The 10,947-nt window shown below is 44.0% G+C and overlaps 1 long non-coding RNA gene across 1 annotated transcript; it reads right to left on the minus strand.

Moving 5' to 3' along the window:
• Positions 1-502: 502 nt before the first annotated feature.
• LOC138666030 (uncharacterized) lies at positions 503-7,209 on the minus strand. Its single transcript, XR_011318551.1, has 3 exons — positions 7,090-7,209; positions 4,997-5,139; positions 503-1,798 (listed from the first exon to the last, which is right to left on the minus strand). It is a non-coding gene; the product is annotated as an uncharacterized lncRNA (long non-coding RNA).
• Positions 7,210-10,947: the final 3,738 nt, after the last annotated feature.

Below are 10,947 nucleotides of genomic sequence, written 5' to 3' on the forward strand. Positions count from 1 at the left end.
CATTCTTCTCTAGGGGGGAGTGATGTTACCTTTGAAGGCAATAAAGGAGATCTCTTTTCCAGGTACCACAATGCAAACAACACATTTCATACTCCAGTCCACCAGGGGGAGCTATGCTCCTATTTATTAGGGCACACTTCACACTTAGGTAAAACTGGTGGCCTGGATAGGAAGTTAGGTAGTTGCTGGCTGAGCTTGGGCTCAGGTAGTTGGTCCCTGACAGAGGTGGGATCCTGTCAGAGACCTAGACCGAGGGTCACGGAGCTGTGCCTGCCCGACGTGCGGCAGTTCCCAAGAAAGGACACGAACAGAGAACTGTATAGAGAGTGAGACAGAAGTCATAGCAAAAGGAGTGGAAACCAGAAGGAGTACTGCCCTACAAAGGTTGCCTCCTTCTGAGGCGCAGGATCCGGTAGCCGGAACACCGAGGGAGCAACAGTCCTTTATGCCTTGCGCCAGAGACCGTATAGTGTAATAATTTGGCACTCAACTTATTTGCGTCTGTTGCTTAGAAATAAATATTTTATTGCAGTCCAAAATAAACGTTTCGGTCTGAACAAGACCTTCTTCAGTAAACTGCATTCAACCATTATACAAAAAGAAAATCAATGAGGATACATAACAGTGTATACAGAAAAAAGTACAAGTTACAAAAACAACAAAGTAAATCTCATTCCAAATAGGTGCATGGTGATGGAAGTGAGGGTAGGAGAAATAGGGAAGGGAGAGAGAGGAAATAAACTACATACCCGACTGCTCTTGTGGTATACCTAATAGGTATCACTGTACATCAGTATAGGCCAATATAAATGTGGGGGCTCACACAGAAAAAACTCTAGGGAGAGTAATCTCCCTAAAGAATAGGAACAAGTTTTGGAAATAGGTGCACGGATAAAAAACGTAAAAAGATGTACTGGTAAAAATAGTATACTAACCAACCGTACGTCTAGTAAGACATTCAAGTGTAGGGCTTCAGATTGCTCATGGGGAGGTAGCTGTAATAAGGTATATGGACCAATATAATACTAATATATATATATATATATATATATATATATATATATATATATATAGTACATAGTATGTCAGGACAATGGGGGAAGTAGTATCTCACCTAACGTGTAGACTTAACGTAGGAGATATATGGGCCAAACCTAAAAGTGTATATATATACATAGTGAAATGAGTCACCAATATTGCATGGGTCAGAATTCTAGATGCAACATGAAGCTCACCTGGTGTATGGAGTACAATGGGGCACGTCACTAGAATTGAGGTGGGCGTACCTATCAGAAGGGCGTACCTGTAATGCACATAGTAATAAAAGTACGGCCTCTGTAATACAAGTAGAAGGATGCTGGAAAGGTATTTCTTACCCAAATGAAACAGAAAGGCAGCATATCTAACGCGGTGTCCGCCGCTGGTTAGACAGTGCGAGAGCGCCCTGTGTGTAACTATATAGGCTGAGGATGGGACCAGCGGTGATGCCGAAACCGGAAGTGCGTCATCGGTTGTGACGCACACATCCAGAAACACAGGGTGTACTCCGTAGTCATAGTGACTATGGTTTACGGATATTAGGGGCCGTATGGGGACATACAAATGGGATGATAGTATGTGACTTGTATGGTATCGATGCCTAGATGTACTAAAGAAACGATAGTTGTGCTGGAAGACAAATATATATATAAACCATGTTAGCTGAAGAGTAGCCGGGTAGGGGGATGGGGGAAGGGAGAGTCCAAGGGGAGGGAGGGACCAGGAGGTGATTTGCAAGAAGTGATCAATACAGGCGACTCTGTAGGGAGAGACAAATATGTTAGTACCATAATAGAAACAGAAAGAAGTAATGTACTATAAGAATACACGTATACGTGTGTAAGTCTATAAGGCATATCACTACACATCACAGTACATCATAGATCATGAATATGAGACCAAAATCTTATATCGCAAAAGAAATAAAAATAACATATAAAAGAAAAAAAGAAACTGGGTCCCATATGTAAATATACATCCATAAGATATAGCTTCAGGTGAAGGCAAGCGGATCATACTCTCTATTTAAGCCTTTCGGTGCAAGGGTCTGCAACTCATGGATCCAAAAGGCTTCCCTTTTTTTCAGAAGTTGGATCCTATTGCCCCCCTTTCTAGGTATAGGAATATGTTCTATTACCTGAAATTTCAGCTGCGATATATTATGTCCTTGGGAGATGAAATGAAATGGGAGCGGCAGCAGCATGTTTTTACAACGGATAATCGACTTGTGTATGGAAATGCGGTCCTTAATAGATTGCGTAGTTTCTCCAATATAAAGAAGACCGCGAGGACATTTGATTAGATAAACCACAAATGCAGTGTCACAAGTCGAGAAACATTTGATCTTGTATTTTTTGCTAGACTGTGGATGGAAAAAGGAATCACCCCTGATCACATTATTAGACTGGTTACAGTGCAAGCACGGGAAAGTACCGTTCTTAGGTTTCTTAAGAAATCGTTGAGTAGTGTCATCACTCCTACCCCCAAAATTGGCCCTGACCAGAGAGTCCCGAACATTAGGGGGACGTTTGCAACATGGTTGGAACTGTTCCTGAAATTCAGGGATGCCAGGGTGAGCTGTGCGTAGCATATTCCAATGTCGTCTAATTGTATGATGTAAAATATGCACGTATGGATGGTATACGTGAACAAATGGGATTCTCTTATTAACTAATGGACGTGGTGCATCAGTCAATAAATTAGGGGGGTAGCCGCGCTCCCTAAACTTATTGTACATTTCGTCCGTTCTGGTTCTAATGAGAGTGGGTTTTGTCACAATCCTTTGTACTCTTTTAAATTGGGACCGGGGAATGGATTTCTTAGTAGCAATGGGTGGAGACTCTGACAATGCATGAGACTGTTTTTGTCAGTTGGCTTCGCATATAGATCCGTTTTCAGAGCTCCTGATTCATCTTTCATGACTAAGGTGTCTAGGAAATTGACCTGTTGTGTACTGCTAGTCATAGTTATTGTTAGACCAGGCCATGCTGTGTTAAGGCTATAGAAGAAGAGATCCAGTGTTTGTGTTGTGCCTGTCCATATGCAGAATACATCATCGATGTAGCATTTCCAGATGGGACAATAGGCCTGAAATAATGTGTCTGGATATACAACTTCTTCCTCAAATAGGGCCATATAACTGTTTGCATAAGGCGGGGCTACGTTAGAGGTCATCGTGGTACCTTTGATCTGCAAAAAGAAACGATCTTCAAACATAAAAAAATTCTTGGTAAGTACCAGTGTCAATAAGTCTAGACAAAGATCTATTATGTCAGGATTTAGCCGAGAATTAGTCAGTAAGTGTTTCACACTAGAGATACCCTGGGAATGGGGAATCGAGGTATAAAGGTCTTTGACGTTAAGGGAGACAAGCATGGAATCCCCTGGAAGAGATTTGAGTTTCCATAATTCATGTTGGAAGTCGACCTGTATCAAGTAAAAATGATGGTAATTTACGTATGATGGGAGTAAGGATTTTCTCCAAAAAGATTGCTAATGGTGAAAGGATTGACTCCGTGGAGGCCACAATGGTTCGACCAGGGGGGTGTTCAAGGTTTTTATGAACCTTTGGTAGTATGTAGAATACCGGTGTGATGGGATTAGTTTTAGTCACTCTTCCCCTGACGAAGCCGTCCTTGTAACGGCGATACGCGTGGGGTCTTTGCCCATATTTATCCCTGCCTCTCGACACCTTGCCCGCTTGGTGGCATTACTTCATCTGCCTTGTACTATTCTTTTGGCTAGACCTGGGACCTTTGCATACCATATTGATATGCGGCAACTATAGTTCCACATACGGGACAATAAGTGCATCTGCATATATTTGTATGGATTCTGGGCTGTTTACCGCTGCTTCATATATAAGTGGTCCATCAGGTTTGCTGGCATACAGATACCGGTTGTAATATATATATATTTTTTTGGGGGGGGGCTAATTAGCCTTTGTGGACATAGCGTTTTGTTCATTTGGGCTTCCACGGGCATTGTACATACTCCTTATATTGGAGGTTTGTGAGCATTCAAGAGGCTTTATATATATAGGGCATATTTGCACCATATCTGGTATCTTAATTATTATACTGATTCATTATTTTGATTCAGTGTTAAATGTGATATATTTACCTCCATATTCTTCATATCCGTGCTCTTTTTTTCAGCTATTGCTATTTATAGGGATTATTATGGGGATTTTTGTACTTCATTGGTATTAGATGTTTTTATTGGTTTGTGAATAAAAGTTTACCTGCTTATATGTTGAAGTATATCTTGTGGTGTGCAGACTTTAAGAGTGGTTCTTTTTTCTTTTCTTTTTTTGCTCTTGATCTAGTTTTAGTCAAATAGTCACATGTCTTTTCATCAATCACCCCCATATCAACATAAGAGATAAGGGTGTCCCCAATAAGGTTCCTAATCATGGCAGTGTGGTCTGATGTTAGTTGTGAATAGACTGTATTATCATTGAGTTGTCGATAGACATCCTTAATGTGGTCAGATTTGTTCATGACTACAATCTCCCCGCCTTTATCGGCTGGCTTAATCACTATATCTTTATCACTGTGTAGTGATTGTAAGGCTTAAAAATCAAGAGCACTTAAATTAGGGGAGAAATGTAATCTATGCCCTTCAATATCTTGTCGAAGTTTAGTGAAAGCCTGATCTACAAAAACGATAAATGTTTCAACAGCATGGGAACCCCTAGGGGTCTGAAAGAACTTTTAGTGTGTAAGCCTAGCCTTAGAGAGGAAATCAAAGAATCAGTAGGACTAGAGGACGGAGCAGAGAGTTTGTCAGAGGATTCAAAATGCAGCAGTAATCTCAGTCGGCGATAAAAACGGTGTAAATCCATCGAAGGTATTGAACCTATACGAGGGACAAAATGAAAGCCCCTTCTGCAATAGGCCGTGCTCGGCAATACTGAGAGTTCGTGATGATATATTAATAACTAGCGGGGAGTTACCTGGGATCAAGTCACTCCGAAGAAATCTGTATCTCTTTTTCCATTGGCTCCTGCGGGTCCTCTTCTTCTTTGCTGTCGTCGTCTTCTTTGGCCTAAAAAATTCCCAGATCTGCTGTACGTATCACGTCTGTCTGATTCGGAACCTGAAGTAGAAGGATCAATAGAGGAGCGATAATCGAACATTACAGTATTGTCCTTCAAACCGCACATCAAAGCTCTCTCCACCTCCTGTCGCCTCCAAATCAAAAATATCTCCAGAATCCATCTTTTCCTCAACCGTCAATCTACTAAAATGCTTGGGCACGCCCTCATCATCTCCTGCCTTGACTACTGCAACATACTCCTCTGTGGCCTCCCTGCTAACACCCTTGCACCTCTCCAGTCCATCCTTAACTCTGCTGCCTAACTAATTCATCTCTCTCCTCGCTACTCCTCCGCTTCCTCCTCTGCAAATCTCATCACTGGCTCCCATTCCCTCAGCGTATCAAGTTCAAATTACTAATACTGACCTACAAAGCCATCCATAACCTGTCTCCTCCATATATCTCTGAACTAATCTCCCGATATCTTCCCTCACGTGATCTCCGATCCTCCCAAGACCTCCTCCTTTCCTCCACACGTATTTGCTCCTCATCCAACCGCCTCCAAGACTTCTCCCGAATATCCCCCATCCTCTGGAACTCTCTGCCCCAACACGTCCGACTATCAACCACATTCAGATCCTAAAGATGGAACCTGAAAACCCATCTCTACAGGAAAGCCTACAGCCTGCACTGACACCACTGCCTCCTCACCACTACCGAAGCTACCGCCTCACCAACACCGAAGCTACCGCCTCACCAACACCGGAGCTACCGCCTCACCAACACCGAAGCTACCGCCTCACCAACACCGGAGCTACCGCCTCACCAACACCGGAGCTACCGCCTCACCAACACCGGAGCTACCGCCTCACCAACACCGGAGCTACCGCCTCACCAACACCGGAGCTCCTACAACCCTCAACCTACTGTCTCCTTCCCCACCATCCTGTAGAATGTAAGCCCGCAAGGGCAGGGTCCTCGCCCCTCTGTATCAGTCCGTCATTGTTAGTTTGTTTACTGTAAGTGATATCTGTAACTTGTATGTAACCCCCTTCTCATGTACAGCACCATGGAATCAATGGTGCTATATAAATAAATAATAATAATTTCTCCCTGTGGCCAACGCTTTTCCATTAAGCCGGCTAACCAAGCTTAAACCCTATTTATCCTTAGATTAACCCTATATCTGCAGATAAATAGCGTTTCTCTAAGTGACAAGTTACCTTTAAAGGGACTGTCAGTACAGAATGACTGTTCAACCTAAGCCCCGCCGCTCGGTACTTCATGGCGGGCCGATCATATAAATTCACCTGGCCACCTGCTTGTTTTCCATGATTCTTCACCCCTTTAATTTATTTGACAGCTCTGGCTTCATAGAGCAAAGGAAGGATGGAGATGGATGGAAAACAAGCAGGTGGGAAGGTGAATATAAAGGATTAGCCTCCATGATTGTCCTAGCGCCTGTGCTTGGTTAGTACAGTCATTCTGTGCTGACAGTCACTCAGTTGTTCCAGAATCTTGTATTGGAAGCTCCAGCACATAATGAGGAGTCCTGAATATTCATGAGTTCTTGAGTTACTCCAGGAGCTCCGGAACATCCAGAATCATCATTCGCTGCTCCCAGAAACTAATGAGGTATATTATAAATATGTTTAACATCCCTGTCCTTATATGATATAAAAAAATAAGAAGTATTGAAACCATTTATGGTGGCTATAGTGTGGGCCCTTAGAGTCCATTCTCCTGGAGGCCCCGGGGTTCCCCAGTCCGACCTGGTCACTAGCTCACTAGGAAACTTCTTTTTGTTCAGTTTTGAAAGGATTATCCATCAACCCCATCGCGCAGCTGCTATTGCCTGGCGGGAATCCTACCTGTCAGTATATTGTCCCTACATGACTATTCATATAATAATAATATAATGACCCCAATCCTCCCCCTCATTGATGTCTGTATGAACTAATACATATATAATATATATATATATATACAATATATATATAATATTCTCACCTGTCACTGCACGAGTCGACCACAAAGTACAAAATGTAATTGCCAATAAAAAGAAGTAGAACATAAGAACGATCAACAGACAAATTCTGATTTTGTCTAGACCTAAAAGGGGAAAAAATGTAATGTAAAAATTGAACATAATAACTGTGCAGCAAATAACCTACAACATTCATAGACACTAGTGATGAGTGAGTGTACTCGTTGCTCAGGTTTTCCAAGAATGCTCGGGTGGTCTGAGTATTTGTTAGTGCTCGGAGATTTAGTTTATGTCCACCCAGCTGCATGATTTGCAGTTGCTAGACAGGCTGAATACATGTGGGGGTTGCCTAACAAACAGGCAACCCCCACATGTACTCAGGCTGTGTAGCAACTGCAAATCATGCAGCTGCGTGGACATGAACTAAATCTCCGAGCACTAACAAATACTCAGAGACCACCCGATCATGCGGAGAAACTCGGGTAACGAGCACGCTCGCTCATCACTAATAGACACCCGTGCTGGAACGTTCCTATAGATCATTATCACACACAGTACCCTCTAATAGTATCACACAGTCTAAGTAGGATCAGTACAGAGAATAGCAATAGTGGTGCTGCGGTCAAGGGTACGGGGGTCTTTCTGGACACACACAATTTGTACTGAAGGTTTGGACACAGAACAGCATTGCAATCTGCACTATGTGGACCCCCGTATAGGGAACTGACATGTTCCCACCGCCCTACACAGCACACAGCCCACCACTCTGACCCACATCACAATAAAACCCCTTTCAACGCGTTAATAAACTGTTCCCAGAAACTAAACAGGAAGGTCTCCCCACTATAAGGCAGATGTCTCTGGGCTGGATCTGACCATTACTATCACATATAGGCGGCCACTTACTGAGCGGCCGGACAGCCAGTATCTTTGGTGGGTCGTCCCCAGCTCCCAGTCCTACTCTGTCGGTCAGCGCAGCTTCTTCACCCGTGATCTTTGCTTCCATCCCTGAGCCCATGGTCTCAATGAATGAGCGCACATTTCCTGCTTACTTTCACTATCATTTCTTTATTTATTGAGTCTTCTATATGACTCAAGGGTTTTTCCTGATTTGTTAAAACCTAGATTGTGTAACTGAGTGCCACTAATAATCAAACAATAATCGGATGCCGTCCGGAGCCACAGGATAGAGTCCAATTGTTACAGATACATTCCAATTCTGTAACATGGGAAACTGTAAATGATGAACAGCTGCTGCTGTAAAAAAAAAAAAAATTGTCCTTGGATGACAAACGAGAAAAAGATCGTCCCACTTTTCTGGGTGAAACTCTGATGAATTTTTGTTTATATGCTCCTGTGAACCTGCCCTAGAGGAATAACTATCAGCTCCAGATGCTGAATCTACTCCATAGTGATCCCCTCCCTTCTGGGGGCTTACGTCACAGATCGGGGGTGTCCTGCTGCCAGATATGGCATAAAGGAACTGCAAATGCAGGATGTGACCCAGTGGCGTAACTTGAAACTTATGGGCCCCAATGAAAAAGATCCAACGGGGCCCCCAATTATTTCAATTCTTTAATAGCAATTGTATTTTCATATAAGCCAAAGGGACTTTTTGGGCCTTTTAGGCTCCAGGGCCGGGGTATGACTGCAACCCCTGCACCTGTTGTAGTTATACCGCTGCTGTACAAGCCACGAGAGTGCATAATGTGTGCTGTCAAATAGTATCTTGTAAGAAGATGAGAATATAGCTCACAAAGAGCAAAAATGTACGAGATCAGATTACAACAAACCCGAGAAAGGGTAAGACTTCTTTCACACTTGCGGCGGTACGGGGCCGTCACAAAGCGTCGGCTCGCCGTACCGACAGACGTTGTGAAAATTCGGCACAACGTGAGCAGCGGATGCAGTCCGCATCCGCTGCCCATTCTAAAGTCCCGGGGAGGAGGGGGCGGAGCTCTGGCCGCGCATGCACGATAGGAAATGCAGGACCCGACGTACGTAAAAACGTTCCCTTGAAGGTTTTTTCGTGACAACGGTCCGCCAAAACACGACGCATCCAGTCTATGGGAAAAAAACGCATCCTGCAGGCACATTTGCAGGATGTGTTTTTTTTCCCAAATCGACGCATTGCGACGGTCGCCAAACGACGCAAGTGTGAAAGAAGCCTAAATAGAACAACACAGAATATATGAGCAATACCTCCCCCTAGTGGGGGAAGTAGATATTACCAGTATTCAGTTCATCAGATCAAGATAGGTTTAGGTGAAAGACAGGATTTATAATCCAGATAAAACTGACTCAAGCATAGATAAGAATAAAAGTTCTGTATATAGAGATAGATTATGACATGCTGTGATGGTCTTTGGTAAGAAAGTGGGGCCTCAAACTGTCTCTGGAACTGGGACCCTACTATCCAGGCTCGGACTGGCCCGCAGGGTCATATAATATTTGTTTACAGGTGAATAGTGGGCCACCAAAGTCATTGTTACTGGTGGGCCCTTGGCACCCCAGTCCGACCCTGCTACTATCCCAGTCCCTGGGGTACTCTTGAAGGTAGGGAGGCCCGAGTCTCCGTCCTTACTATGCTCCTGTTAGACCCTGATCTGTTCCCTCCCCCACCCTACGAGGCCTAGGACAGAAATATAAGGTAAATAAGACACAAAGACAAAACAGGGGTAACAGAAAACCTCAATCATACAAAGGTACTAACCAATAATAAGGAGGAGGATATGGACAGGGAGGAATAAACTAAATGGGAAAAGTGACCAGGAGATAAATATACACATACTACAGCAAACCAGAGACAACTACTACAACTCTTAAGGTACCTTCACATTAAGCGACGCTGCAGCGATACCGACAACGATCCGGATCGCTGCAGCGTCGCTGTTTGGTCGCTGGAGAGCTGTCACACAGACCGCTCTCCAGCGACCAACGATGCCGGTAACCAGGGTAAACATCGGGTAACTAAGCGCAGGGCCGCGCTTAGTAACCCGATGTTTACCCTGGTTACCATGCTAAAAGTAAAAAAAAACAAACACTAGATACTTACCTACAGCCGTCTGTCCTCCAGCGCTGCGCTCTGCTTCTCTGCTCTCCTCCTGTACTGTCTGTGAGCCGGAAAGCAGAGCGGTGACGTCACCGCTCTGCTTTCCGGCTCACAGCCAGTACAGGAGGAGTGCAGAGCACAGCGCTGGAGGACAGACGGCTGTAGGTAAGTATCTAGTGTTTGTTTTTTTTTACTTTTAGCATGGTATCCAGGGTAAACATCGGGTTACTAAGCGCGGCCCTGCGCTTAGTTACCCGATGTTTACCCTGGTTACCAGTGAAGACATCGCTGGATCGGTGTCACACACGCCGATCCAGCGATGTCAGCGGGAGTCCAGCGACGAAAGAAAGGTCTGGACTTTATTCAGCGACCAACGATCTCCCAGCAGGGGCCTGATCGTTGGTCGCTGTCACACATAACGATTTCATTAACGATATCGTTGCTACGTCACAAATAGCAACGATATCGTTAACGATATCGTTATGTGTGAAGGTACCTTTAGCTTTAGCACACAGCACAGGAAGATGAATCTTTCACCAGCAGGGATAAGAAGATCTGATCAGCTTTTATAGAAAGAGGCAATGACCAGATCAAAAGCAGCTGAAATGGAGCTGTATGTTTCTGACCAGCATAGAAAGGATCATTAACCTCTTCACTACCAGAGGATACTAAATCCATTTAATATGAAACACAAATCACACCATTTCTCAAAAAGACCTGCGATTCACTACCCAACATGACCGTCTAACTCCAGATCTTCCAGGGTGACATGACACCATTGTGACAGATAAAAATACCAATAGATAAACCAAACATTAGAATGTTATTG

The sequence above is a fragment of the Ranitomeya imitator genome, chromosome 2 (assembly GCF_032444005.1).
Source record: "Ranitomeya imitator isolate aRanImi1 chromosome 2, aRanImi1.pri, whole genome shotgun sequence".
Lineage (NCBI taxonomy): Eukaryota > Metazoa > Chordata > Amphibia > Anura > Dendrobatidae > Ranitomeya > Ranitomeya imitator.